The sequence below is a fragment of the Saccopteryx leptura genome, chromosome 1 (assembly GCF_036850995.1).
Source record: "Saccopteryx leptura isolate mSacLep1 chromosome 1, mSacLep1_pri_phased_curated, whole genome shotgun sequence".
NCBI lineage: Eukaryota > Metazoa > Chordata > Mammalia > Chiroptera > Emballonuridae > Saccopteryx > Saccopteryx leptura.
Window position 1 is genome coordinate 4569242 of NC_089503.1, and position 23648 is coordinate 4592889.

Here is a 23648-nt window from a genome sequence, read left to right on the forward strand (position 1 = left end):
AGGGTTTTTTTTGCCTCTGCATCCACAAGGATTTTGAGCATTCGCTCAATTCTTTATCAGATGTTTACATTAATATTCTTAAGACTGGACTACGGTTTTTGAAATTTCTGTTCTCTCTTGAATTCAGTATCAGTGTTAGACTTTTTCTAAAGATTTAAAAAAAAAAAACCACAAAAAAACTTGTCTATTTTTTCCATGCCCTGGAAGAGCTTGGTGGCATTGGAATGACCTGCTTCCTAAAATGGTGTTAGAATTCCCAGGCGGACTCACACGGCCTGGTGCCGTTTTGGCACAGAGTGTAGGCATCTATTTAAGACCTTCGTTATCTTTTTTTTTATGGTAATTGGGTCATTTTCTTTCTTTCTTTTTTTTCCTGCTTCTTCTGGGATTAAGTTTTATCACGTACACTTTTCTTAGAAAGAACTCGATTCATCCAGGTTTACAGATTTATTTGCATTGAGTTGATCAGAGCATTCTCCGTGGTTCCGTTCAATTTCTGTCTGCTGAGACCTCTCTTGTGCTTTCCAACTGTGTGTTTGTATGCATGCATGCAGCCCCCTTTTCTCTTGATTATTTTAGCCTGTTTTGTGTTTGTTTCTTTCTCCTCCGGAAGGTGCACTTCGCTGACCCTTTCCCGGGATGGCTCAGTTCGAGGCTCCCCTGCACCGCGGTCCCGACACCCCTCGCCCGCCATGTCGGCGGTGGTCCCGCTGTGCTCCGAGGGTTCCTGGCCCTTTCTCCTCTTCCTCCCTCAGTAATTCTCTTCCGTGTCAGATCTGCTCTCTGCACCTGGCTCTCGGCGGCCCCAATCACTTCCCGTTGGCAGTGTAGAGAACGGGCTAGAAGGGGCGGAGAGGCCTCGCTGTGGTCCAGTATGTGGCCGGACCCCAGCAGGTGGGGAGTGGGAAGGAGTAATCAATCCGGTGGTGGTGGTGGTGGGGTGCTGGGGGGGGTGCAGTGAGCCCTAGAGAGAGCTCCTTGGGATCACCAGGACTTGGGGGGGGGTCAAATGCACAGCTTACACTGAACCATTTATTTTTGTCACATTCCTTCTCAGGATCACAGGACCCAGGCAAAGCCACACAACCGAAGATAGGCTCAAAATGTGTATTCACAACCTATCAACTTTGCCTTAAACCTCCCGTCAGATGGCAACAAAATCTCACACGAGAAAGAGCGGTGGCTCTAACGGGCGGGGACAGTGAATGTTATTAAACAGCCGGGAAGGCCCGCCCCGCCCTGCATGCTGAGGCTGGGGGCAGCGGAGGCCTGGGCAAGGCACCCGGAGCCAGGGTGCTGACCTGGGAGGGCCGATGACCAGAGCCCCCCTTCCCCCAGATGCTGAAAGACAGAGAAACCTGGAAACACCCAATACTTGTCAGGTGTGTTTTGTCTAGTTTTTTTGTTGTTGTTCTCGGTTGGTTTTTGTTTTTTGGGTTTTTTTGTTTGTTTTGCCAGCGTATACATTGTCTCTTTTAGGAAACAGAATGTTTTGGTGGGAGGGGACCATCAAAGGCCGTGTTCATCACCTGGCCTTCATAGCAGAGAAGGGACACGGGCGGCCAGCCGGGGGTCTTCCTGGTGTCCCCCACCTATGAGCCAGGTCACTCTGAGTTCCACACCAGGTTCCTCTCCCGCCCTGCGGGCAGCGGTGGCCTCTCAGCGGTGGCCGCGCTCCCTGAGGGCAGGGTTTGCTAGTTTAAGTTGAAGCTCGGAGCTCCAGCCCATTGCATGCAAAACGCCTGGTGGCGGCTCTGAGCCCCTGAGCGGGCGGCAGCGCGGGCCATGGTTCCAGCCTGGGAGGACTGGACACCTCACAGTGGCTCTCCTGGAGGGGCACCGAGGCGCCAGGGCCCACCGGATGCCGGACCCACCGTCACCATCCCTTCCCCCGCCGTGGATTTCACCGCCCCTCCCCCACGTCACTGCGCATGGCCAGCCGGTCTGATCCGCGCAGGTTGCCAGGCCTCCGAGTGACAGTGCTCACTGCGCGGGGCCGCCCGACGCAGAGGCCGAGGACAAAGCAGAGAAGTGAGGTCCCTGCGGGCTGAGTGCTGGGATCCACGCGCGCGCACAGCCAGCTCCTGGGCTCCGTCCACGTGCAGGCGCCCGGCACAGCCAATCTGGGCCCCGGCGCCCGTCGCAGCCAATCGGGCCCCCCGGCGCCCGTCGCAGCCAATCGGGCCCCCCGGCGCCCGTCGCAGCCAATCGGGGGCCCCCCGGCGCCCGTCGCAGCCAATCGGGGCCCCCCGGCGCCCGTCGCAGCCAATCGGGCCCCCGGCGCCCATCGCAGCCAATCGGGGGCCCCCGGCGCCCGTCGCAGCCAATCGGGGCCCACAGCGCCCGTCACAGCCAATCGGGGCCCACAGCGCCTGGATGGAGAAGAAAGGCGACGGGCAAAGGGCCTGGGAGGGCCCCGGGAGGCGAGCGGTGTTGGGTCTCAAACGGTCAGGTCCAGACCGACCCTGAAACCCCTGAGCGAGGCCCCCAGGGGCAGCTCAGACGTCTGGGGCCCAGTCACCCCCACCCCCAGCCCCCCTGTGAGTGAAGAGACTCCTTCTCCAGCAGAACTGTCCACACATGTCAGCAGAGCCAACGCCTCTAAAGCCCTTAATCTCATTATCCCTTTGTGGGAAGGCTCCAGACATTCTTTCATATAAAAAAAAAAAAAGAAAGAAAGAAACCCGACAAGTTTCTTAAATAGCATTCTGTTTCTTACCCCGGATTTCCGGTAGGATTATTCCCTCCTGGAGCCAGAGACGGGGTCCTCCCAGGTGTCGAGGACGACATGGGACAGCCCTCAAACAAGGTCTCTTCGAGCCTGGGGCGACAAAGCACAGGCTGTCTGCGCCACCAACGCCCAAGCGAGCACCCTGCCCGCCGCCCCCCTCGCAGGAAGTGAGGGCAGAAGCTTCCGGAACCTGGCTGCACACCCAGGTCCCTAAGGCACTTGCGGGAAGGCAGCTCTCCAGGCCTCACCGTAGCTGCAGGTGCGGCAAGGGAGCTGAGACACCTGCGTCTCTAGCCGGTGCCCCGGGGGTGCTGCCATAGTCTGTCCATGGCCGGGCATTTGGGAAGCCTGGCCGCAGGGGACAGTGAGGCAAGATGGACACCCCCTGTCTCTGGGACGCTGGCTGTCTGGAGGGGAGGGTAAGACGTGGGCCCCTGTCAGAAAACATCACCCCAGAATCCAGGGGGCATTGTAGCATCTTGAGGAGACAGTCCAGGCCTCCTGAGTGGGGACGGAAGAAGGAGCTGTCCCTAAGACCTAGGCCTCTCTCCTCCCGGCCCACCCCTCACCCAGGTGAGCAAGGGGACAGGAAACCTCAAATGCATCTCGGATGTGACCGCTGCCAGCCACACGGTGGGCCTCCCCCCACACACACACCCCCATCCTCCGGTGCAGCCCAGGAGGCCATGCGTCTGCCATCAGTCTGGCCCTTCATAAATCACCGTGCTCGGACTTCGTCTGAAAGCACAGTTGGGTGGGCTCTCCGGGCCCTGCTTGTCCTTCAGACGAATTTCCTCCTGAAACTGCGGCCCTGGGGCTGGGCAGCCATGCTCGTGGCTGTGGGGTGGCCATCTTCCCACCAGACAGGGCACTGCGACCTTGAACCAAAGCCAGGCTGGGGTTCCCGGGGAGCTGGGAGCCCAGGGACAAAGCTTGTAAATAGGGAGGCCCCATCCCCCTCCTGTCTCACTGGGTGAGCACGTTGCCTGCCTGCCCCAGCCCCTTCCCTTCCGGGATCCGGCTGTCCTGGGAGGCCCTGGAACCCCACTGCCCAGGGCCAGGCAGGACGTTAGGGCTGCCCATCGCCTCTGCGTCTCCCTGGGCTGTGAGAGTCATGGGGACTGAGACAAGTGGCACTGGGGGATTACGAGACCTCTCCCCATCCCTGCTCTTCCCCCGGGGAATGGGTGGGTCACAGGTTCCGGCCAGTCGTGAGACATGACCCCCGCACACACACACCCTCCCACCCCCGCTGGTGGCTGGAGGAAGCCATTTATCATCACGGAAGGATCTGGCCACTGGCGTGTTTATCTGAAGGAAGGAAATGAACTCTTTTCATCTCCTCCCAGCGGCGTCTGGCCCGCTCACCGCCCGATCCCTTGGCCGGGGGATTTTAAATAAGGCGTCCACATCTGTCAGGACCTGGTTTGTGTCTCCCGCGAAGAACCCTCCCTCCGCTCATCACTCCCGGGGTGTCGCCCTTTATTGCTCCTTCCTCCTTTAAATAAACTCTGTCATACGTTTCATTCTCGCTGGAGCTGAGTTTACAAGCCTGGTTCTGAGGCAACGCGGCCCAGCAAGGCAAGGCACTCTTCTTAGCGGGTGTCCACAGCGGGACTGCCCGGGACACCTGGGCCCGCCCGCGGCTGCTGGCTGGGGTGCCTGCCGGGGTCTGGGAGGCTGCTCACCGTCCAGATTTCCAAGTCAGGGGACAAGTAGTAAAAACAACAACAACAACAAAAAAAAATGACACCACTCACCTGGCAGCTGGCATGGAGATTGCTAGAGTGTGAGTGTACAAAACCAGTCACCCATCCACACACTGCTGGCCCATAGGGTCGTCCAGCTAAGACTGCCTTCCAAACTAGCAGCTGTGGCATTTGCTCCTCCAGTCTCCCCCGTGGCAAAGTGACATAGGGGTGAGACCATAGAGCAAGCAGCCTCCCATCCGTCCGTCCGTCTGTCTGTCCCTCTGTCTGTCCATTTGTCCATCCATCCATCCATCCATCCATCCATCCATCCATCCACGGAGGCACCATCGTTTCAGATGTCTCACGGTGCCCCAGGGAACCCATTGGCTGTGGCGAGAGGGGGCCTCTGTCCTCGGGGTGCTCAGGGGTGTGATCGTGGGGCAGCTGTGGGCTGTGCTCAGGAGGGAAGGGGCACTCATTCCGCTGCAGCTCTTGCTCTCGGGAACCCGGGTTTGCTGGGCTCCCTCCCTGCTGTCTCCAGAGCCTCGTGGGGGTGCAGGCGGGTTCCCCCACTAAGCTGCGGGTCCTCTGGTGGGGACAGTGCCAAGCTGAGGTCAGGGAGGTACCCAGCTCTGCCTTCTTCCACCGCCCGGCTCTCTGGCTCCCACCGGCCTTTCCCAGAAGCCTCAGGTCCACCCAGGCCTTCTGGTGTCCTTATTTCCAGAACCAGCCCAAGGACACTGTTCCGGGGCTGGTTTTCTGAGCCCCATTCTGCTGGTCCTCAGGCTCTGCCATCCGCTGCTGCTTGGGGCCCCGGGTGCATCCTTATGCGGGATGTGGGGCTTTGGAGTCTCTGAGGGATCAGGAGCTGTGTGGTGAGCCACCAGCTGGCCTGAGACCCCCACCCCCACCCCTTCGGCCACTTAGAGAAATGGAAGGGGGAGAGGATGACAGCTGCTGAAGCCACACACAGGAGACACGGGCCAGGGCCAGGTAACAATGCCACTCATCGTGAACGGCCTTCCACCTTCTCCAATGGGCAGCGAGCCCAAACCTCGGAACCCCCCACCCCCGCCACACCCCATTTCTCTGGAAAGAGTTGCTCTTGGCGGGGTGGGGGGGACATGACACCTACTTCCTGCCTCACCCGCCTGCGCCCCAGTCCCTGGGCACATGGGGAACTTTCCAGCCTTTGTCCACGTGGTGCCCTGCACACACCAGAAAAGTGCTGTCCTGCCCCTGCCTGTGGCTGAGTCCCACCCATCAGGAAGCCCCGAGGTCCCAGGCTCTGCGGGTTTGTGGGAGCTTTGAGGAGGCTCCATGGAAGCTGGCTGGTGTGTGGGGAGGACAGGGTGATTGGAGAAGGGCCACACGCAGGAGGATTCACCCTGAGGCAGGAGGACTCAACAGGGAGCCTCCAGGTGTCCCCAGGCAGGGGACTGGCCTGAGAATACTGGGAGTATTGTGTGCATACTTAAGTGTATGTGTGCGCGAATGTGCATGTGTGTGCACAAGTGTGTGTGCAGGGGTTAGCAGGTGTGCAGACAGGTGTGCAGGTGCATTGGTATGAGTGTGTACATGCGGGCGTTGTGAGTGCTCATGACCTTGTGTGCGTGTGTGTGAGTGAGCCCCATCAGTGTGTGCATGCACGTGGAAATGTGAGTGGGTCTGTACGTGCACTTGTGTGAACGTGTGAGAGGTGTACGTGTGCGTACACGCACACACACGTGTGTTAGTATGCTGTGTTTCTGCGTGCATGCGTGCGTACCGGTGGGAGCACCAGGGAGCCGCGTGCCCGCGTGGAGAGAAGAAGCTGTGAGGCCAGGCTCCGCCATCCGGGTGGTGGGGCCTCCCAGGGCTCCAGGCGAGGACAGGTGTAAAGGAGGGGTGGGGACAGTGGCCCACGGTGGTGGGTAGGGGAGGGAAACCAGGGAGGGGCCAGGGGAGGAGGCGGGCCCCAGCGCACTAGGCTGCTGCAGGTTGGTCCCGAGGAGCGCCGGTGGGATTTCACAGAAGGACCCCGACCACCATGGCCTTCTCGGGGGTTGTTAATCTTGGGAGCCTCTTCTAAGGTTGTAGGAGCCAGAGTGGGGTCTGAGAAGGGCCGACCTTCACCTTCCCCACACGGTGGGCCCCTGCGGGGAGTGGGAGAGACATCCAGGGCACCCACAGAAGACGCAGAGGTGAGAACGATGCTGCCCCCTAGTGGTGGGTGAGCCTCGGTCCTGCGGTTGGTGATTTAAATTTCCCATTGCCCAACTTGGCAGGAAAGCCGCGGAGGCTTTGATGGAAGATGCTTGTACACCAGACCTTCTGAGTGAGGCTGAATGACCCAGTGGCCTCACGTTGAGGGATGGGGAAGAGGGGGTCATCACGACTCTTTATTCCCCACACGCCCTCCAAGGCTGGGGTTGGGGACTGCTTACCAGCCTGTCCTGGGGGCTCTGCTGATAGCCACCCGAATCCAGGCTTGAGCCCCAGTCTCTCCGCCTGACTCCACAGTCCGGTTTGCTCTCCACGTGTTACAGCAGGGGAAACTGAGGCTCACAGGATGGACGGGCCGTCCCAATCACCAGTGTGGGGAGTTGCCCTGCCCCCCGGCTGTTCACCCCAGTGGTTCAGGACCCCGGGGAATCTGTAGACTGAAGAGATGTTTCCTGCTGGACATGACGTGGGGCTGGGGGGGGGGGTGACGTGTTACCTGGGGGTCATTCTACAACAGAAGCCTGGAGCTGGCCCTGGCCCTCTGAGTGTCCGTGTTCCTGTGGCCGGGCGCCTTGGCCTCGCGAACATCTGTCTGCCCTGAGATCAGGGACGCCATGACCTGCCTTCTCCACCTGGTGTCCCACCCGGTGTCTTGATAGAGCTCCTCAGGAGGGTACGGCCCCTGCACGCAGCTGGTGCTCATTACTATAGTGAGTTCCTTGAGCACCAGCCGTGTGCAGGTCTGTGATAGACCAAGGAATGGATTCCACTCCCGCCCCCCAGGGATGTCCACATCCTAGTGCCAGAACCTGTGAACACATAGCCTTACGTGGCGAACGGTCTTGGCGGATGTGATGCCGTTAAGGGTCCTGAGATGGGAGATCATCCCGGGTTTTCTGGGTAGGACCCATGTCACCACACCACAAGGGTCCTTACGAGAGGCGGGGGTAGAGTCAGAGAAATGACGTGACCGACCATGGAGCAGAGGCCAGAGGGAGGAAGAGTGATTCGAAGACATGGCGGTGCTGACACTGGAGGTGGAGGAGGGGGCCGCTAGCCAAGGAGTGCGGGTGTCTGGAGGCAGGGAGAAGCAGGGACAGACTCTGCCCCGGAGCCCCAGCAGGCACCAGCCCCGTGACCCCACGATGTTAGCTCTGAGACTGCTGACCTCCAGACTGCTGGGGGCAAATCCGCGGTGTTCCAAGCCAGTACGCCTGTGGTCGATTCGGTCAGCAGAGCTAGGGGACAAATGCAGGTCCCACTCTAGGGTGTGCTTTAGTGTCCTCTACGTCAGTGGTCCCCAACCTTTTTCTGTCATGGACCGGTTTAATGTCAGAAAATATTTTCACGGACCAGCCTTTAGAGTGGGACGGATAAATGTATCACGTGACCGAGACAAGCGTCAAGAGTGAGTCTTAGACGGATGTAACAGAGGGAATCTGGTCATTTTTTAAAAAATAAAACATTGTCCAGACTTAAATATTATACAAATAAAACGGAAATAATGTAAGTTATTTATTCTTTCTCTGCGGACCGGTACCAAATGGCCCATGGACCGGTACCGGTCCATGGCCCCGGGGTTGGGGACCAATGCTCTACGTGAAACAGCATTGGGGGCTGATTCCATAGTGCTCCTATCACCCCCACGCCTGCCGTCCCTGTCGGAAGGGACCCTGGCTCCCTCTTGTCCAGACCCCAGTGCCGGGGTGAGGCGGCCCTGGGTGGGGGGAGTTGAAGCGGCCTCACTTGTCTCAGAGAAGTAGGCAATTGTTTCCACTGTCCCCCACCTGGCTGTCCAAGGAGGGACTGGGGCTTATTGCTCAGGGCCCCCAGAGCGCTCTCAGGAGCGCCCGTCCGGCCGGAGCCTGCAGGGCGGCCCAGCAGGAAATAATAGTACATTTTGGATATGTGTCTTCCTATTTCTAAACCATCTGCCCTTTTCCCCATAACTTGTTGAATGTTGAGAAGGGGCTGGGGGTGGGGGAGTGACACTCCCCAGTCTGTCTGAGATCATCCCGGGTGCCTCTCCGCTTCCCGCTCTGCGGAGGGGAACACAGAGGCTCGGGAGGGGAAGGGACTCAGCCAATGTCACTTGTCACCTGTCACTTGGCCGCTGAAACTGCGGGAACTGGATCCAGACCCGGGTCCCCTGAAGCCAGCAGCTGGTTGTTTTCTCCCACGACACCATGCTGCCCCCCAGAGGTGAGTTCGGTTGTCCAGCGAGTACTAAGCTGACTTGGAGCACAGCGGCTCCTACAACCAACTGTCCCTTCTCAGCTGTCGCGGTCAGATCCAAAGCTGGACACAACATGATGGATTCATCAGGGGATAGTGTGTGTTGCTTACACACAGCTGGTCCCAATGTGGGGGTGCTGGGAGCTGGTACCCTCTATGTGGGGGAAGCAGGAAGTGAGCAGAGTGCAAGCCCCAGGAGTCTGGGAACTGGGCTGCATTGCATTTGCATAGGGGGCCTTAAGAATATAACAATGAGTGCTTTGTGTCTTTGCCTCATGATAATGTATCGAGTCCTACTATGTGCTGGGCCTGATACAGACTGGAGAATGGCCTCGCGGAGAGTGGAAAGCACTCCACAGAGAGTGTCGTGGAGACTGAGGCAGAGGGTGATATTTAAGCTAAGACCAGCTCTGGGGGGGGGAACTTCACTGGGCAGACAAAACAGCAAGTGCAAAGGTCCTGAGGCAGGAAATAGGGCCCTATTTAAGGGCTAGCAGGAAGGTCTGTGTGGCTAGTGCAGGGTAGGGGCACATCGAGGGGGTAGGGGTGTGAGGTAATGGAGAGGTGACCTGGGGTCGGAGAGCGGGGTGGGGCATGGAGGCCGTGGCAAAGAGCACGCAGTGGTTGGGCTCTGCGGGACGCGGCCCTGAGTCTAGAGGGTCTCTGGAGCCGCAGGATTGCTGGGAGTGGAGATTGGGGAAGTTCTGGAGAATACATTCATCGTCTTTGACCTGGCAAGGGTAGGCCTATCGCTGCACGACCTGCCTGCAGTACTGAAATTCCCAGAAGGACGCAGTTTTCCTGATCCTACCTACTGAGGCCACTAGCCTCTTCTTCCCAGAAAGCAGGGTTTCTGCACCCTCATCGCGCAGGGTTTCCTTGCAGACCCGCAGGGTTTCCGTGCAGACCCGCAGGGTTTCCGTGCAGACCCGCAGGGTTTCCGTGCAGACCCGCAGGCTTTCTGCACCCTCATCGCGCAGGGTTTCCGTGCAGACCCGCAGGGTTTCCGTGCAGACCCGCAGGGTTTCCGTGCAGACCCGCAGGGTTTCCGTGCAGACCCGCAGGGTTTCTGCATCCTCATCGCGTAGGGTTTCCGTGCAGACCCGCACTCGTGATTCCTCCCGCCTCCCGGTGTCTCTGTGTTTCCCCACTCCCCCAGCCGTGGAGCGGGAGGTGGCTGAGCCCTCCTCCCGAGGGTGTCTCCTAGGTTACTGGGCTCCGCCTCAGCTCTCTCCATCCCTCCTGACCCGGGCTGTGAGCCTGTGCGGCCTAAAGGTGTGGGAAGAACAGAAAGGGAGGAGAGTGCGGAGTGGGAGAGACGTCACAGTCAAGCTCAGGCCCAGCGTCCCCAGGGGCAGCCACACCGGCATTGACACGCCCCTCACCCCCCACCCCAAGTATTTTGCTTGTACTGCTTCACAGAATCCTCTCACTGGCTCTTGCAGTGGGTGGATCTAGCTTCTTACAGGTGGGGAAACTGAGGCACGGGGGTTCATTGATTGGCCCAAGTCCTGCAGGAGGTGACGCCGGGCAACCAGGGTGGAAAGCGGCATTCTCTGCCTTCCCTTCTCGGGCAGGGCCCCGCCTCAGGCTGAGTTCACACCCTCCTCTCTGCTGCAGGCCCGGCAGCTGGGTTCTCCTCTCTGTCCTCTTGTTTCAGGCATTTGGGGGACCTCGTCGCCCCCAGGGCCAAGAAGCAGCAGGTCAAACGTTTGATGACACTTAGTTGTTCTTTCTTTGCGTTACTTATTTTATTTAGTTATTTTTCCCCTTCGACGGTTAGGCCCCTGAAGGTAGAGACTCTGTCCCCAAGGGTCGAGACCGTGCCTGTCTTGCTGACCACTGTCTCCGGGCACCCAGCACAGGCCTGGCACCTCGTAGGGGCTCAGCGAGTGTTTGCTGAATGGAGGGATGTGTGAACCCACGGGCACGCGCTCCCTTGTCAGGAAAGTGACATTTGCTCCGCCTCCTTCTTTCGGAAGAGGGGTCGCGCGGGGAAAGGCGGACGGTTGTCAGGATCAGAGGAACAACTTCTGGGGGAGGTTCTAGGCGCCCAGGCTCCTGTACCTCCTGCACCTTCATTCAGCCTCGTTCCCTTTTCCCTTGGCTGCTAGGAAGCTCCGAGCCAGCTTGTGTAGCCGAGGGCTGTAGTATCTCCCTCAGGTCCCGGAGTACTCACCCCCTACCCTCTGCTCTCTTTCTAATTTCCTTTCTAACTGCCTTTCGTTACCTGCCATCTCCAGTGCTGCAGAGAGCAGGCAGGGTGACAGACCGGGCAGGGTGACAGGCAGGGCAGCAGTGCTGAGGGAAAGGGACAGAGGCAGGCCCGGGGCGGAAGGCCCTGCCCCCTGGGCCGATCCTCGGCACCGTGGGTCGCCCGCCTGGGCCTCCCGGGCCTGCTGGGGCCAGCTCCACTACCCTGCAAGGACACCAGATAAGATCTCACCAGCTAAGGATCGTTGACCCCGGACGTGAAGGAGTTGGAGCTTCCACCGCACTCCCCTGGCAGCTGACTTTCACGGGAATAAAATCCCAGGTGCAGGTGGGTGTGGAACCTGTAGAGAGACTTCCCAGCCTGGCACAGCCTGGCCGGGGACACTGTGCCAAGGTGAGGAGCCACAGGAAATTCCAAACCTGGCCCCACCCAGCAGGAGAGGCAGCCATCCCGGGCCCTAAGCGGGTGTGCGGCTCAGAGGAGGAGAGCCCGGGGCAGGTGCCTTGTAAACTGTGGAGCGCTGTGCTCCTGCTACGGGCTGGCTGAGGGGGACCCCTGGCTGCTTCTCCCACGGGCCCCTAAGCTTGGCGGACGGGCCCAGCCACCCGCACTTTGAGACCCTTGTGTCCCCGGTGAGGGGACCTGGGGGGCCAGGCTGGCAGACTGGGTCCGGCCTGGACGCTGCTGTCCCGCTGCAGGGGGCCGGGCGGGAGGTTGAGGCGGGTGGTCACGGAGATGTGGGGCTCAGTCCTGTGTCGTAACCACCACCCTCTCTGCAGTACGCGTGTGTGCGCCAGCCCAGGTGCGCGTCCAGCCCACGCCCCACACCTGAGCGCGTCCTCCGGGCGCAGCCCCGGGTCCCCATCCAGCGGGCATGGGTGGGCTGGCGCTGTGGGGAGGGGCTTCAGGGCGGTGATGCTCTCTGCCCCCCCCCCGCCTGACCCAGGGGGTGTACAGAGGGTGCGGTTTGGGCGCCTCTTGGGGTTTCAGGAGATCCACAGAGTCCTTTGAGGGCCCCTGGCAGGTGAGGGGGCCTTGGGTGCCCACTGGGACGTGTCCTGGGCAGCAGCTGACACCCTCACCCCCAGGAAACAGAGATTCCAGTGGGCTGCCCGCTGGCACGGAAGCCCTAGAGAACGTTTTTTTCCGGATCAGCCGGCTCTTGGCCTGAGAGGGACCTCTGCTCATGCGGTTCCTGCGAAGGCCCTCCAGGGGGCAGTGCCTGCCTGGGGACCGGCCTTCAGAGGGCCAGGTTCCTCCCTCTCGGCAGGATGGCTGGACTCGCTGTGTGGCCCCTGAGGAACAGGCTAGCCGCCCCTGCAGTCAGGTGGAGGAGAGGGATGTGTCCGAAGGGAAGTTGCCCAGAGCCGAAGAGACTGGGAGCTCAGAGGGCGGCGCCTCCCTCCCCACTCCAGGCTCGGAGGGCCAGGGCTTCCTCCCCGCTCCAGGCTCGGAGGGCCAGGGCTTCCTCCCCACTCCAGGCTCGGAGGGCCAGGGCTTCCTCCCTGCTGCCCCGTTCCTGGCCTGGCTGCTGAGGGGCGCTCCCAGGATTACGCCCACCTTGCTGGCTCGGTGCTCTCCACTGATCCCGTCTCCCCAGCTCACCTGACTCCTGCACCCCGGTCTTTCTGACCCACTCGAGGCCACAGGGGAGATGCCTCTCTCTCTCCCTTCATTCATCTGCTCCAGCCCCTGGCACAGAAAGGCAGAACCCAGGTCTCCTGGCTCCCCGGCTCCTTGAGATGCGGCCTCTGTCCCCTCCAGTGCGGTCCAGGGGCTGGTGACGTCCAGTCTCTGCACTGGCTCCATCTGCTCCCCAATGTTAGGCGGGCGGGGGACGTGGGCTCCACTGTCACACCCCTGGTGCCACCGGTCCTTTGAGGGCGGTGGGGATGTGGGAGCGGGTGGAAGGATGGACGGTCCTGCTGGCCTTGCCCTGCTGGGCACCCTCTAGAATAAGGAGTGTGAATGAGGACAAGTGGGGCCCCGGGCTCCTGGATGGAGGGAGGGGGTGGGTAGCCCCAGCTGCAGCCCCAGGGGGTGGCCAGTGTGAGCGCTGAGTCTCCCCAAACCCTCTGGACCCACCGCCGCTTGAAGACAGCCCTGGCCTGACTCAGGAGGAGCCCTGGTGTGGGACCCTGGCCCTGCTCACAGCTGTCCCCGGCTACGCTGGGATGCTTTCCCCCTCCCAGCCCCCCACCCCCCGGCCCCATCAGCCCTGGAGCAGAGCCGCGTTCCCTGTGCACACCGTCTGAGCCTCGGGCCCCACTTGGGAAGCTGCACCTGCCAGCTCAGAGCGCGGGGCTCCTGGCGGGTGTCAGGGGAGCGCCTGAGGGGCTACACCCGGTCACCCCCCAGCCTGCCTTCGGGGACCCTCTGGAAGAGGCTTGGTTGCCCAGCCTCTCTGCTCCCAGACAAAGGTCCATCCGGGCTCACCCTTGACAATTTTGCACCTGAGGCTGCCTCTGTCAACAACCAGCAAAATCCTCATGTCTGGTGCCTCAGCTGCCTCCCCTGTTGAATGGGGCGATGGTGTTACCTGACTCCTGAGGCTTTTGTGACCACTTTCTGCATCCTTGAAGGTCAAGGTCTTGGCATTGTGTACCGGTTAGGGCTTGCTGATTAACGTGGGCATTTAGATGGGCACCTGGTTCCCTCCCCTGGAAACCCTGAGCTATCTGGAATTTTCCAACGAAGAGCCAGGAACTCAGGGGGATGACCAGACCTGCCCGGACTGGGGGATTCTAAGTCTGGGCCACCTCTTCCTCAACCGGGCACATGCCACCTGCTGCCAGCCCAGCCTGCTGAGCGGTGGAGCTGGTGGCCCTTGCGAGTTACCTGGCAACACCTACTCTGTGGACCTCTGTTTCCCCCACCTGTGAAATGGGCCCACCCAGCTCTGGCCTCAAAGTGGGGATTATGGTGCACGACCCCCGTGTAATGTTCCGGTGTGGCTGTGATCGGTGACCACATACTGGCTGGATTAAAAGCATCAGAAATGTATCTTCTCAACAGTTCTGGAGGCCAGACGTCCAATATCAAGGTTTCTCAGGGCGAGCGTCCCCGGTGGGCTCCGGAAGAAGGTTCTTTCTGCCTCCTCCAGCTCCCTGGGCGTGTGGCCGTGTCCCTCCGCTCTCTGCCTCCACCTTCACAGGGCCTCCCCTGTGTCCCTGAGCGGTCTTTTCCTTCTCTGTCTCTGATAAGGTCACTCACCGGGTCTGTGGCCCACCCCAATCCAGGCTGATCGCATCTCGAGATCCTTACGCCTACACTGGGGTCTTACGTCAAAGCCATGTTTGTTCCGGGGTGAAGTCGTGAGCGGATGTATCATCTTACCCTTGATACCGTATTTCAGCTGTACGTTTCCTCTACTCGGATATGTTCAGATACACAGAATCTCCCGGCTGTGTTACGCGCGCCCGCAGTCCTTCCGCGCGGTAACCCGCTGTGCAGGCCCGCAGCCCAGGAACAATGGGTGCACCACGCAGGCCGGGTGTGCAGCAGGCCATGCGCGTAGGTTTGTGTGCGTGCGCCCTGCGGCGTTCGCACGACGACATCATCGAACAACACGCTTCTCGAAGAGTGTGCATGCGACACGTCTTGTGGGGGAGGGAAGGACACGATTCACACCAGCTCAACGCCTCACGCGAAATCCAGGATGAAAGCACGGTCACCCGATACACTCGGTTGCAGGATCGTTTGTTTGTGTGTGCAATTTTGGTTTTCTGGGGGAACACTTTAAAAATACTTTCTCTTCGTTTTCTTCTTTCTCATCCATCCCCTCCCTTGCAGACGCAGCCCGTTGTACACCCTGCGTCACACGTGCCAGTCACAGAGCCGGAGGGAGAGGAAATGAGACAAGGTCTGTGAGATGGCACCCTGTAAGTAATCAATAACATCCGGAAAGGAACCGATGCCCCAGGAGGTCATTGTCAGGGACAAGCAGTGAGGGGCTGTGGAAGGAGGAGGGGCCAGTGGGCGGGGACCCAGGCCTGACCTCAGCCCCTTAGGTATGTCTGGCTGGGGGTCAGCCGTGTGCTCACTTACACGCCCCCACCCGCAGAAGGAGCCCGCAGCAGAGCGAAGGGAACTTGCCCGGGCTGCCCACAGCCGGGCCGTCCTGCCAGCGTCATTAATTAACACCAGCCTCTGCCTCTCAGGCGATGGCCCAGCTTGGGCGAGAACCTCCATCCGGTGGGTAAACCCTGGGCCTGGGGTGAACGCTGCCCACCTCCCGCTTTAGTCCGGCCCGCCAGTGAAGACCAGCGTTGGCACTTCCAAATGAGTGAGGAAGGCAGAGGGAGGACAGAGGGAGCACAGAGGGAGGACAGAGGGAGGACAGAGGAAGAAGTCGGTTCCACAGCACACGGAAATGATTCGGAGTTCCCAGTCAGCTCCGGCCCGACTGTTCCTGGCAGACAGACGCCCACGCGTGGGCTCCGGGGTGGTTTTCTCCTGACAAGGCAGGAAGTGGAGTAGATGCCACAGGACCGTGTGGGCTGCGAGGTCCGACGTCTTCCCTCCTGGCCCTTTACAGGAGGCAACCAGCCTTCAGTCTCGACCCCATTTTCAGACCTCGACCCACACACACGCTCACCCTAGGGAGGGGCGGCGACCAGCCTTCAGTGGGGCAGGGGGCGGGGAGGGAGTGTTCTGCGTGGATTGTGGCTGACCCCCCTGCGTCTTAACATGAGGTGCGGACAGAAATGCCATCACTAGGTAAGACTGCTGAGCACAGGCACACCGGGCACCGCAGCGGTCACGGTGCCCAGCTGGGGCTGCTTTGTGGCTATGGACACAGGCTCTGGATTCAAGTTTCAGCTCTGCAGTCACTCACTGCCTCAGTTTCCCCATCCTGAAAGTGGAGGTGCTTGCACCTCCTTGGGAGAAAGGATCCGTGAGTCGAGGGCGCGTGTGGCGCGCAGAACGGTGCTGACCCCTGTGGAGGCGGGCTCGGTGCTGCACGCACGTGCCTCCCTGTCGCGGCTGCCTGTCCAGCCGCAGAGCCCGCTCCACGCCCCGTGGAGACCAGCGTGCCCCCCTCACACCACCTTCTCTGCCAGCTGTTTTGTCCCAGTACCAGCCACTCGCACCTGGACTGTGCCAGAGCCGGCTACCTGGTCTGCCCCTTCAGTCCACTGTCCACTCGGTAGCGAGTTTTACTACTGTCCACTCAGCCAGTGAGTCTTTCAAAAAGCAGGTAGATCATCATCTCTCTTGGACTCAACATGCCCAAAGGTCCATCCCACTCGAGTCAAAGCCAAGTTCACGTGCCAGCCCTGTACTTCTGGGTTCCTCTCCTGACCTTCTCCCTGAGGCCTCACCTCCAGTCCTCTGGCTGTCCTCTGTATACACCACGCTCCTGCCCCGGGCCCTTTGCACAAGCTGTGACCTCTTTCTGGACCACTCTTCCCAAGATCTCCATGTCTCGCTTCCCATCTCTTTCGAGTCAGATGTCCCCTTCCTGGTGAGATGTCCCTGACCACCTGATTAGAAACTGCGGCTCCCTCCCTGCCCCAGACATGCCTATCCCCATCCCCTTCACAAGTTTCCGGCTGGGCTCTCATCACCATAAAATGGACCACAGGTTCTACTTACTTGTCATGTTTATTGTCTGTTTACCCCCATAGAGTGTAGGGGCTGTGTCTGGTTCGATCTCGGCTGTGTCCCCAGCAGCCCTGCATGTCCCACAAATCCATTTGTTGAGTGAAAGAATCCAGGGGCTGAGGCTGGAACCCCTCACCTGGCAGCACGCACACCTGGGGCTCAGCCTGGCCCTGAGCACCTTTCGGGGAGGGACCAGGGATCCAGGCTGTGGAACCTTCTGTGAAGGACATCACTTGGGTCAGACCCCTCCAGCTGGTTTACAGGGCCCTGGACGCTACCACCACCTGTGGTTCCCCATCGTCACTCTGCGGTGGGGGCTCATTTGACGGGGGAGGAAACTGAGGCTGGGAGCCGGCGGAAGCATTCACCCTGCAGGCTGGAGGGTAGAGACCAGGCTTTCAGGACCCAGGTGTACCTTGAGGGGCAGGAAACCAAAGGGTGAATATAAGAAGAGGCCTGGGGGGCTGGGACACCCCAGAGTCTCCCTCCTAGAGGCTCTTCCTTCTGCCACCCCCTGACCTCAGAGTCTGGGCTCTGCTTCCACTTCCGGGCCGGTGACCCTGGGTCCCCACAGGGCCCGTGCAGCTGCTGAGGCAGGGCTGGCACAGGGCCCGGCCCTTTATAGGGAAGCACTCTCGGCCATCCCCACTGCCAGGCGCCTTCGGAGATCGCTGCCACCTCCCCAGAAGAGGCAAACTGCCCTCATAAAAGCATAAACCAGTGACTGGCAGTGAGGGGCGGCTGGAGATAAGATAGATCTTTATGACCAGATAAGCTGAAGAGGGCTGTCTGGGCCCCTCATTTTGGTCCAGTACCATGCACAGGGCGGAGCAGTGCCCAGCGGGGCTTCTGAAAGATAAGAGGACAGAGGTGGGCTTCCTGGGCTGGCCCCTTTGTCGGGGACAGGGACGAGGACCAGGGGATTGGGGACCAGGGGAAATGGGGCCCACGGCAGGCCTCTGGGTGGGGGTTGGGCTGGGGAAGAGGCCTCCTGAAAGCTGGTGACATCTGCGGGGACCTCTCCAGGCCGAGGGCTCAGGCCCAGGGGGCTTTGTGTTTGGGTTTGTTTGTTTGTTTTTGACTTGGTTGCAAAGGAAGCAGCCCTTCTAAAGTGTGGCTGAGGACACCTCGGCCTAGCAGCTCAACGTGTGGCCGAGGTCTCTGTGGGTCTCCGTCTGGTCTCTGCTGTCACTCTGGGCAGTCGTCCCCGCCCCTGTCATCTGTGTGAAGCAAGTCTAGGCTGGCATCTCCCTCCTCCCGGTCCTGGGGAAGGACAGCAAGCTCCCTCACGCCATGTTTCCCCAAAAGCCCCAGGAAAGAGGGCACCCCCTGACCTCAGAGTCAGGAACACACCCCGTCCCATGGCCAGCCCGCCCGGGCATGGCACATTCCTCGAGCAGGGACAGGGCGGGGCAGGGGGTCCCCCGCAGGTCAGTCAGGGGACCCGGACAGGAGAGGGCGGAACCTCTCGGGTTGAGGCCGGAGGGGAAAGAGGCCCCACCCACGACGGGAGAGGCCTGTGAGGAGCTGGGGGTGGGGTGCCTGACACTGCGAATCTCCCTGCACCCCGGCCCGGTTTTGAGATGACCGCGGGCCAGTGTTTGCCAGGCAGCACTGAGTAAGGGTGGTGGTCCTCCCACCGGAGCCGCATTCGTCACCCACGTGCCTCGGGGGTGGTGCTCAGACTAGCGTGCCTCAGAACCCCAGGCTCTGATTATGCAGCAGGTTCTGAGTCCCCTGCCTAGAGGTTCGGAGTCTGGGGCGGGGGTGAGCGGGGGCGAGCCCTCTGACTAACGTCGCCCCGGGGGCGCCCTGGATCCACCCGGAACCAGCATTTCCTCCTCTTTGCATTTTTTTCCCAAAAGGGAAGTGGACAAGATAAGGGGGTGGGTGGTTATCAGGGAGGGAGAGTCCCCACCGGGCCCTTGGGCGCCCAGTCTGCGACACGGGCACACGGGACTTCAGCCACGACACGGGCGTGGCCGCAGCCTGGCCCCCGCCACGCACGGAACAGAGGAAGAGGACTCCTCCCGACACCCTTCAAGGCAGGAGTGGCTGCCCCCGTCTTGAAGAGAGGAAACTGAGGCCAGAGAGGAAACATGATGTGACCAAGGCCCCGCGGTGGTCAGTTCCCGGGGACCGGCGCCCCAGGCTCCTCCCCCCTGCACATTCGGAACCTGATTGGGCGATGACCCTCCACATCCCCACCCCGCCCCTCCCATCAGCATCCCTAAGGGAAATAAGGCCCTTCATGGGGTTCAGGTTCCCTGGGCCTATTTCTCAAGGGCGCCCACTAGAGGAGGCTGAGGGCACAGTCGCTGCCCTGAACGGGAGCTTCCTCCCACCCCCCATTCCTCAGGGGCCCACTCAGCCTGACAGCTGTCATTTTACTATGATTTATGGAGAGAGAGTAAATACCTTTTTAGAAAGACCAGCAGGAAATAACACAGGCTAACGTGGCACATTTTCGGTGAGAATAAAAATGATTGGTACTTTTTACTTGGTTCTTTTCCTGAGGTAGTCAGATTTTTAAAGCATCTTGTAATAACTCCCACCCCCTCTATTGGGCACGTGTGGGCCCCTCACCCACCCACCCACCCACCCAGGTCTGAGTTCCCGGGAGATGGGACTGAAGGGTTATTTTTTAACTAGACCATCCAACAGGGCACCCAGCCAGGAAAGGAGTTTCCTGGTAGTTTGGCCCAGGAATGCCTCGTTCCTGTGACTCAGCAGGGCTTCCGGGCACCACGCTGGTGGCCAGGGACATGCCCTGCAGGTCACTGATCCCCACGAGCCACCTCAGAGCCAGCCCCGACTCCGATCCAGCTCTGCACGGTCGCTCTGGTGAGCTCGTGATTATTGCCATCTGACCAGGGGCGGCAGGGGGTGTGGTGGGAGGCAGGGACCCAGGCCGGAAGTGCCCAGACCGGGGACGAAGGGCTATTTCTCTTCTTTCCTTTCCCAGGGCTTACCTGAGTAACTGGTCTGCTGCCCAATGGAAACCAAGTGGGAACCACAGGCCAATGTTACCTTCTCTACGGGCCACATTAAAAATAAAAATAGCGAAACAAAGCAGGTAGAGTTCGTTTAAATAATATATTCTACTGAACCCCATACATCCAACATGTTATCATTCAGACATGCGATCGACATTAGAACATCATGAGCGAGATGCTTCCCAGTCCCGTGGGCATACTCAGGCGGCGAGACCGGTGTGTGTCTTACACTCACCGCACGTGTGTCTGTCTCCCTTTGGACTTGCCACAGGTCAGCGCTCCACAGCCACGGTGGACGAGTGGCCGCCATCGTGGACGGCACAGGTCCAGGCTGTCTTGGCTCGCGGGGGTCATTAACAACTTTCAGAAAAGCAGCAGGAAACGGTTGCAGTGGCCAGAGGAGGTGCCTGGGCTGCCTCTCCTGGCTCTCTCCTCGGGCCGCGGCACGTGCGTGTCTGATTAAGCAGGTCTGACAGTCGTGTGGGGTGGCATCAGCCCCTGTCCCTCCCTGGGAGAGCAAATGGGGTCCAATTAGCTCTAGGGGTAAACACTGCGCTGATCCCATCTAAACATTCCAAAAGCAAGACCCAAAATGATCCAATGTGACTACATACAAGTAACGTAACTACACCCACACTCAAAGACTATTCATAGGAATTAAAAAAAAAAAAAAAATTTGGCGCCTAGCAGCATAACATTCACAATGCCAGGTATCCAACCAAAAATTGCCAGTCATGCAAGGAAGGACACTGTGGCCCAAAATGACAAGAAAAAAGCCAAGAAAATGAAACAGACCCAGAATGGACACGGGTGTTAGTTAGATTCAGCAGATGAGGATGTGGAAATGGTTACTATGACTGTAATCAATATGTTTGAAGAACTCTAGGAAAGAGTGAGTGTGCCAAGCAGAGACACAGATGACAGAGAAAAGGATGTATTGCTTATCCATCACTGTGTAATAAATTATCCCCAACCTTAGCGGCTTGGAATGCTTAATATCATATATATATATATATATATATATATATATATATATTACACATATATTATATATATTTATATATGTATTATATAATATATATGATATAATAAAAGTCCCCAAAAGCAAGAAAAAACGGGGAGGAAAAGAGAAAAAAAAATCTGAAAAAGCGATGACCAAAAATTGTCCTAAGTTGATTAAAAAGGTAAATAAGCCTGACCAGGCGGTGGCGCAGTGGATAGAGCATTGGACTGGGATGTGGAAGGACCCAGGTTCGAGACCCTGAGGTTGCCAGCTTGAGCGCGGGCTCATCTGGCTTGAGCAAAAGCTCACCAGCTTGGACCCAGGGTCGCTGGCTCCAGCAAGGGGTTACTTAGTCTGCTGAAGGCCCACGGTCAAGACACATATGAGAAAACAATCAATGAACAACTAAGAAGTCGCAACGCGCAACGAAAAACTAATGATTGGTGCTTCTCATCTGTCTCCATTCCTGTCTGTCTGTCCCTGTCTATCCCTCTGACTTTCTCTCTGTCTCTGTAAAAACAAACAAACAAACAAACAAACAAACAAAAAAAGGTAAATAAGTGAATAGAGCCACAGACCCAAGAAGCTTGGTGAACCCCAAGAAGAAGAAACCGGAAAGAAACTATACCAAACGGAAAACAAACAAACAAAAAATGCACCATCATCAAACTGCTCAAAACCAGTCATAGAGAGAACATCGTCAACCTGACAGAGACGAGAGAGTCTGCATGCAGGAAGGCAGAGGCCGGCGAGACAGCGGGTTCTTCCTCCCGAAATGGTTTGCGTGATAGGACGGCGCGGTGGCATTGTAAAGCTGCCTGGTGTTCTCCACTTAGCAAAGATGGCTTTGTTTGTTTGTTTGTTTTTGAAAAATGAAAATGAAATAAAGACTTTCTTGGGTAAACAAAAGCTGGAAGAATTCACTACCCATAGACCTACCCTCCAAAAAAAAATGTTCAAAGAAGTTCTTTAGGCAGAAAGGAAGTGATACCAGCTAGATGGCTGAATCTATATAATGAGGTAACGAGCATCAGAAATGATAACTGCAGGGAAAAAAAAAAGTATAAATTGTGAATAAGACATATAAATTGTTCCTGATTATTTCAACACCTTTTAAAAATTAATTAATGATATAAGCAAAGATAAGAGTGTAACGTTATTTTTCTAACATATGTATAAGTAACACGGAGGGCACCAGGAGCATAAAGGAGAGAGACGGACTAGAAATATACCCTGTACAATTCTTATACTAATGAAGGGATACAACAGCATATGGAAGTGGATCAGGAAAAGTTTAAGATACATATAACAGACTGTAAAGCAACCACTCACGTACAAAACAAGGAGTGATAGGTAATCACGCAGCAAAGGAGATAAAAATGAAATCATAAAAAGTCCTCAGTTAATTCAAAAGAAGAAGGAAAGGGGGGAGAGGAACAAAGAACAGACAGACACCCCACAGAAAGCAATAACAAGGTGACAGATGCAAACCCAACCATGTTGATGATTACATTAAATGTAAATGACTAAAATACCCCGATTGAACGGCAGAGATTTTCAGTTGTGAATAAAAAACCCAAACCCAAATAGATGCTGTGTATAAGAAACTCACTTTAAATATAAGTAGTTTCCAAATAAAAAGTCAGGAAAAGATACATCACGCCTTACAGAAACTGTTAACAAAGCTGAAGTGGCTCTACTAATACAAGACTTGCACCACAACACTATCAATCAGCGTGACATAATTTACACTTACACAGTTTTCCGTCCCTCTCCCCCCAAAACCAGAATATACATTAGTCTGGTCTGGGCAGGTGCAAGGACCATGACGGCCGGATGTTCGCTAGACCCGTCCATCGATGGCGTGCTCCACGAGGCAGGGGCCAGTCTGCGCTATTCACCAGCGGAGCTCCATGCATGGCAGACAAGGAGAAAGATGTATGTTAAGGAACTGGCCCAGACGATCCTGGAGGCTGGTCTGCCCATCTGCACTCTGTGGGCCAGGCCAGCAGGCGGCTGGAGACTCGGGCAGGGTTTCCGCCTAACGAGCCTTGAGGCGGGACACTCCTTCCCTAGGAAATCTCAGTGTTTTTGCTCTTTTGGCCTCCGACAAACTGGATGAGCCTCAGGCTCACCACAGAGGCCCATCCCCTTTACTTAACGCTGACTGACGGCAGCTGTTCATCATACAATACCTTCGCAGCAACACCTGGATGGGTGTTTGACCAGACGATCGGCAGCCTGGCCAATGAAACGAACCATCACAATAAGTGAGCCATGTCAGGCAGTGGGGGTGAGGGGCTTGCCCACTGGGCTCCAGCCTCCCCAGAACCAGGCCCAGGGTCCTCCTTGGCTGCAGAGCTTGGGGTGTCCCAGAGGGGCAGCCCCCAGGCACAGGAGGGTGCTACGCTGTGCTGGCGATCCTCTGCGGGTCCCCCCCATTTCTCAGCCCCAGGAGGCTGGCTGGTCACCAGCTGCAGGCTTCTGGCTTCCAGCTGGGTTCAGCCAGTGGGAGGAGCCAGGGACAGATGGGAGTGTGGAGCCGGTGGATTCCTGCTGAGCCGTGGGGACACTGGGTGGCCGTCGACCTAAGGCCGCAGCTCCCATCCACACCCCTCCCATTCCCCGTCTCTCGCCAGCTTCTGTGAGGGCTCCTGGTTGGGATGTGAGCAGGGATGCCACCGTCGATGGCCCTGGGGTGGGCCGTCTGCCTCAGCCACAACCCTGATTGACACGAGTCTTCAGAACTAACATCAGCAACGGCGGCAATAATGATAATACATGTTTATGAATGTGGAAACTGAGGCCCAGGGGAGCAAGGAGCAGGGTTGGGACCTCGCTGGGCAATGAGGAAGCCAGGGGTCTTCTCCGAAGAATGGACCCTCTCCGCGTCCGGACCGTCCGTGGATTCCTGGATGGACACCTTGACCCTGGCCTCTGGCCGGCCCGGGTCAGCTCACACGCC

At 58.2% G+C, this 23648-nt stretch overlaps 2 long non-coding RNA genes across 2 annotated transcripts; one reads left to right on the forward strand and one right to left on the reverse strand.

Moving 5' to 3' along the window:
• Positions 1 to 11174: 11174 nt before the first annotated feature.
• Positions 11175 to 15397, forward strand: LOC136388523 (uncharacterized). The gene is made up of 3 exons (XR_010748189.1): positions 11175 to 11404; positions 14870 to 14958; positions 15238 to 15397. It is a non-coding gene; the product is annotated as an uncharacterized lncRNA (long non-coding RNA).
• Positions 15398 to 19765: 4368 nt separating this feature from the next.
• Positions 19766 to 22594, reverse strand: LOC136388524 (uncharacterized). Its single transcript, XR_010748190.1, has 3 exons — positions 22440 to 22594; positions 21343 to 21726; positions 19766 to 20188 (listed from the first exon to the last, which is right to left on the reverse strand). It is a non-coding gene; the product is annotated as an uncharacterized lncRNA (long non-coding RNA).
• Between the last annotated feature and the right edge of the window lie 1054 nt (positions 22595 to 23648).